Source organism: Daktulosphaira vitifoliae, unplaced genomic scaffold (assembly GCF_025091365.1).
Source record: "Daktulosphaira vitifoliae isolate Bord-2020 unplaced genomic scaffold, ASM2509136v1 Scaffold_2, whole genome shotgun sequence".
Lineage (NCBI taxonomy): Eukaryota > Metazoa > Arthropoda > Insecta > Hemiptera > Phylloxeridae > Daktulosphaira > Daktulosphaira vitifoliae.
In genome coordinates, this window is record NW_026099573.1 from 34558355 (window position 1) to 34564660 (window position 6306).

Below are 6306 nucleotides of genomic sequence, written 5' to 3' on the forward strand. Positions count from 1 at the left end.
ATGATGTCCCTGCTTAAATAGTCAACTGGTGACTTACCATGTATTACAATTTGACAGGATATCATATCTATTACTGGTAAAACAAGGTCTGAACACAACAGTAGATTAAAAATAGTTTTAAGTAAACTTCATGATGTAGGTTTAAAAGTAAAAGTAGAAAAGTTCTTGGAGAACAATGTGTACACAGGTGTACGGACGGGCTCTCAAAAGTGCTGATAAAGACCAACCTCCCTGGTGACGTCACACCTGACCTGGCCCGAGCACCGGTTGAAGACTGCATTTAAGTGTATATAGGTACAGCTCATGACGTTATTCCCTAAAACGTCATGCTTGAATTCTGACATAAGGTAGCCCTAGGTGATAACACACTTGAACCCGAGCATAAGGTAAACCCTATGACGTCATATCTGAACTCTGAACTACGTTTAGCTTCTAACATAAGCTCTATAACGTTACATCTTAACTCTGTGCTAACATACGCCCTGTAATGGACCCTAGGTGCCTTATCACGTCGTGATTGTGCCGTCGGCAATGACGCTGTCGTGTACGACTCTATGTAGTACTAAAAAGTTGGGTGGTACTTCACCGACCGGCGCCGTAACTCTACCGTCGGGCTTTACAGCCGACAAGTTAATGTCGGGTCGGTTATAAAAAAAAAAAAAAAGTTCATTTTCCAGTGTACCTACACGCTAACGGTTCAATGTGCGTATAGTACGCGTAAAGTCACCGTACGTTTGTACACTAAACACAATGAACAGTGGCTTGATGTCTTTAACTATCATTTGGTATATTTTTTTTATAAATCTGACTCTTTACCTGCCCACAGGAGGGATTTAAAATGACAACTTTTCACAAAAAATTAACATTTTCAACTTTTGAAAGTGTTCTGGAAAGTCTGACACTTTTATATATATCTTAAATTAAAGCTAATGTAATGTACTTTATTATGGAAAAAATAAATTTCGGACTTTATTTTGTATTCACAGTGAAAATGGCTACCGAATGCTATTTTTGTGTAAAAATTCTCGATTTTATTTTTTGCATTTTTAACTTTATAATGCTATAACTTATTGAAAAGTGTATGGATCAACATAATTTTTTTATGAGAAATAATATTATATCCCTTTTTCATTCGACATACTTTATCTTAATCAAGATATTAATAAGGAAATAGCAGATCATGTATCTATTGGAATAATCCACCAATTTTTTAAAATTAAACACTATCTAAAGATTTGCATCGAAGCGTTTTTTATGATAATGATTTTAATCACTGTCAGATATCATTATACTTGATCCAACTTTGCCACGTCACCACTGAGCCGCGACCCTCCTGTGCTGGATTTTTTTATGTTTAGGATATGATATTTGTGGATTTTACCGTTCGACATCTAATGACCAAAAGTCTAAAATTAAACTTCCTAAACACAAAAAGTTTGCCGATTGAAGACAACACTCGTTTAAAGACTTTTGAAAACTGTCTAAAAAAATTGGAATAAAAAATATCAACATTTTGTGATGCTGAATTTCTATACATAGGTATGGGACTCTATAGTATTGAATGTATTTTTAGGATTCGTACATTTAATCAAATACTTTATTTATAAATTTATATAATTTTTAGGTAATGGACAAAATGATTAAATGTTATGTTACTGCTGCAGTCAAGGTTTGAAGGATTGGAATGATGAAGACGATCCATGGGTAGAACATGTACGTTGGTCTCCTAGCTGTACACATATATTGTTATGTAAGAAACAGTTATTTATCCAAAATAATAAAATAAAACTACTATTATTTGTTGTTTCGATTTTCATATAAATAATATAATTAATGTTAATGTTATATATTATTGTTATTTTAAAAATAAATAAAAATGTTTAATATTGTATCTTGTGTGTTATATGAAACTATATAAAATGTACGGTGGGTAATAAGTAAAAATGCCAATTTTCGATTTATTAAAAAATTAAAGAGATAAATGAAGCGTTAAGTGAATCTACATCAATACCGTCAATTAAAAGTAAAGCTATTTCTCTTGCTGAACATGAAATGTCTTACGAATTTGTGCTAAGTTCAATAATATGGTATAATTTATTAAATAATATTAATAAAATTAGCAAATCTCTGTAAAATGAAAGCGTTTCAATTGATTTTGCTGTAAATAATTTGAAAGGTCTCAATCAGTTTTTAAATAAATATCGACAAAATTGATTTAATGAAGCAAAAGAAGAAGCTATACTTATTTGTAAACGAGTCAACAGAACACGAGAGTTTAAGTCAAAAAGAATAAGTTTTAAGTAACGAATGTTTAATTATGAAAGCTTTCCTGTATTATGTTCAAAAAATGAAGAAGAAACTTTTGTCAATGATTTTTTTTTACCAATTTTAAATCAAGGAATTGTGTCTATAAATCAAAGATTCACCCAATTGGATCATTTTCACAATTATTTTGGATTTCTCTTTGATATTGATAATTTATCTACTGTTGATTCAGATACATTAATAAAGAGTTGCAATGATTTTCAGATTCTTATACAAACTGATGAAAACATGGACATAAGTGGAACTGAGTTGTATGATGAGCTTTGTCTTCTTTCAGAAATAATAGAAAAAGGTACTCCACCTCTTCATGTTTTACAAAAAATTCTTAGCAACAGTGTTGCTATAGCATTAAGGATTATGTTCACATTACCAGTTTCAACAGCAACAGCCGAGAGATCATTCTCTAAACTAAAGTTGATAAAAAATTACCCAAGAACCACATTAAATAAGGAAAAAACGACAAACTTAGCTGTAATATCAATTGAACGTGATATAGACTTTGATGATATTTGTTCGCGCCGCATGCAAATCGTAGATAGCGCGCGATTATTGTTTCCGTCTACTTATTTACCCTTTCTCTGCCGGATGTTTGGCGGCATCGGTCGATTATCAATGCCAGCCCATAACTGTATGATATGTATTTTTGTTTAGTAATAAGTTTTAGTAACATTTTTTTTTTTTGTTTATCAGACAGTTGATTTTTTGTTATAAGTCACACGGATGACATTTTCTATTTTATAAGTCACGCGTTATCACCGTTATCTTCAGATCCTTGCGATTTCAATGTTCTAACACCTAGTCATTTTTTAATTGATGGACCTGCTCAGGTAATACCAGAACCAGATCTTTTGGATATACCAGCAAATCGAATAAGAAAATGGTCATTGATGCAAAAAACAATGCAAGACTTCTGGCGTAGATGGATAATGGAATATTTGTCCTCGTTCCAGGTGAAGAATAAGTGGTTTAAGGATGAAAAACAGATTCCTATTGGATCATTAGCAATTTTAAAGGAAGATAATTCACCACCATTAAAATAGTCTATGGTAAGAATAGAAGCCGTGCATCCAGGAAAGGACAAGACAGTTCGAGTGGTTACGGTAAGACTGGCCAATGGTAACCAGTTAAAACGACCCGTTGTCAAGATATGTCCATTGCTAGAGTGTTAAGCGTATTGAAGCACAAAGCTTCAAGGGGGTCGAGATGTTCGCGCCGCATGCAAATGGTAGATAGCCCGCGCTTATTGTTTCCGTCTACTCATCTACCCTTTCTCTGTCGGTTGTCTGGCGGCATCGGTCGGTTATCAATGCCAGCCCATAACTATGATATGTATTTTTGTTTAGTAATAAGTTTTAGTATTTTTTTTTTTGTTTAACAGACAGTTGATTTTTTGTTATAAGTCACACGGATGACATTTTCTATTGCTTAAGTCACACAAATGCCGTTTTCTATTATTTTATTTAAATTGCACGGATTATGATAATACTTTCAATTGCGAATCATTAGATAAAAATATTTACCTATGAACATTGGTATTATATAATAATTGTATACAAAAATCTGATTGGTGAGTTTGGCAGTTACTGTTACATTTATGTAAATTATTAGCTTATTATATTCATTATTGTTATACCACACAGATGTTTTGATTATAAAATTTGTCATTTTATACTTAATTGTTAATTGCTATTTGTATAAACTTAATTATATGTGAGCCAACATATTATTTCTCACCCTGGTATTAACAATATTATTAACACATTTGCTGATCACAAATCAAAAAAAAAAAATTTTTAAATACTATTATATTATAGGTATTATTGTAGGTAAACAATAATGACATGTTATATGTATTATTAAAATAAACAACAATTTAATCATAATTTATTTATGTATAAGTGTATGATGGAAATTACATTTTTAGATGTGTTCATCTAATCAAATTGGCACTATGAAGAGCACATATGAGGATAAAATAAAAATAACAATAGAATGTTATATTATTTTTAAAATAATACTTTACGTATGTTAACATTTGAAATGGTTGAGGTTACGACTTACGTGAGAGTAATTTTTTGAGAATTTTTTGGTAGGCCCCGCAAACTGTGAGGACCGCCCTGTATATAGTTATTGATGAAAGCATGAATTGAAGTCTGTATAAATCTTATTCATATGTAAATTGTAAATATAATAATTCATTTATTTATAGTGGTTTTTTACCCCTATTGTGTGAATACGCGCAGAAGAAAGTAATAGATATGTTTTAAATATTACGTCATATATATATATATGTAAAATATGTGTATAACTCATCATATGTGTAACAACTTTTGTTGGTATTGTACTTTATAATAATAAGACGACAATTGGGTATTTGTAGTATCCTTGCACCTCGTAATAAACCTTTTGAAAATTTGCCTTAAGTTTTTTGTGAAATTTATTTTTGTATTTGAATGTTTACAACTTTTCCAAACAGTGGCGTCTTTAAGGGTAGACCGTACATTAGGGTAGAATTTTTTCGAATTAAGTACTAAATTCTTATTAAATTTATTATTGACATGTCTTTATTTATATATGTAACATAATTTAATAAATTATATTTAATTATTATATTAATTAATAATATAAAAATAAACAAATAAAATTATAATATAAAATGTATGTCTTCTTCTTCTTCTTCCTCATCTTAATCCCAACTACTTAGGGGTCGGCCACCATTATCCTAAACTTCCACATGACACGATCTCCCACATCCTCTACGCTCACATCAGCTGTCCTCATATAGCATTCAATAACATCCCTCCATCTCTTTCTTGGTCTTCCTCTATCTCTTCTTCCTTCAACATTTCTATAACTGTTCTTACAGCTTCCGATTCTTCTCTCCTCATATAACATGACCAATCCATCAGTCGTCTATTATCTCTCATCTTATCCACGACTGACGCTACACCTATACTCCTTCTTATATGCTCGTTCCTTATTCTATCTTCTCTAGTCACTCCACTCATCCATCTAAGCATTCTCATCTCTGCTACACTCATTTTCTGCTCTACTTTCTTATCAACCGCCCAACACTCTGAACCATACATCATAGCTGGTCTCACTACAGTCTTGTAGAATTTACCTTGCAGCCTCATTGGAATTCTTTTATCGCATAAGACACCATACGCTTCTCTCTACTTCAACCACCCGCACTTAACCCTTAGTCTTAAATCCTCGTCAATACCACCGCTTTTTTGTACAACTGATCCTAAATACTCAAAACTTTTTACCTCTCCAACCACGTCCTCGCCTATTGTCATTGGTCTCGTTATTTCACCTAACTCGTGTTCTCCTTTATACTCTGTCTTGCTCCTACTTATTCTTAAAGCCTTTTATAATACAAAATGTATGTAACACTTTATTTTCGAAAATTTAAGTATTGTTGTTTTTAAGTGTATTAATAATTTTTTAACACGCTTATATTAGTTTCACCTGTATGTATGTATGTATCAGTGTTGGGAAAGTTCCTTTTTAAATGGAACTCGTTCCGTTCCCCGTTCATTTTCTAAAATATGAACTCGTTCCAGATCCTAGTTCTTTATATTAAGAAGGAACTTGTTCCAGATCCAGTTCCTGCAAAATAAGAACTCGTTCCACTCTTCGTTCCTTTTATGTAACCAAGTTATTAAAAAAATTGTGGCAATGAGATCATGATAACGGTCATCAATGATTTTCATCAGCAGTCGAATACAAAACAAATTTGTAGTATTCCTTATCTAAAAGTATTCGAAAATTATATTTATAAGCAGGTAGTAAATGCTAACGACTTGTGTCAACGCGACCAATGTCTATTGTCTACATATAAGTTAGAAATAATAAATCAGAAAACCCAAAACCTTTAACATAAATTAGTTAACAAGAAACGACGATAATATTCGGTGCATTATTTAATATATGTACACATATATTAAATATTTACTGTATACCTACATGTGATAA

At 31.6% G+C, this 6306-nt stretch overlaps 1 protein-coding gene across 4 annotated transcripts in view; it reads right to left on the reverse strand.

The window, feature by feature from the left end:
* The window catches only part of LOC126899344 (ELAV-like protein 3), a 38626-nt gene that overhangs the window by 3652 nt on the left and 28668 nt on the right, over nucleotides 1-6306 (reverse strand). Inside the window, exon 13 of one of the 4 annotated variants that reach the window (XR_007702558.1) lies at nucleotides 5800-6083. The exons of 2 other annotated variants lie outside the window; for them this stretch is intronic. The gene's annotated coding sequence lies outside the window, so the exon portion shown is untranslated. Of the gene's footprint in view, nucleotides 1-4896; nucleotides 6084-6306 lie in introns of those variants that run through there. One more of the 4 variants, XR_007702559.1, reaches the window with a different exon arrangement.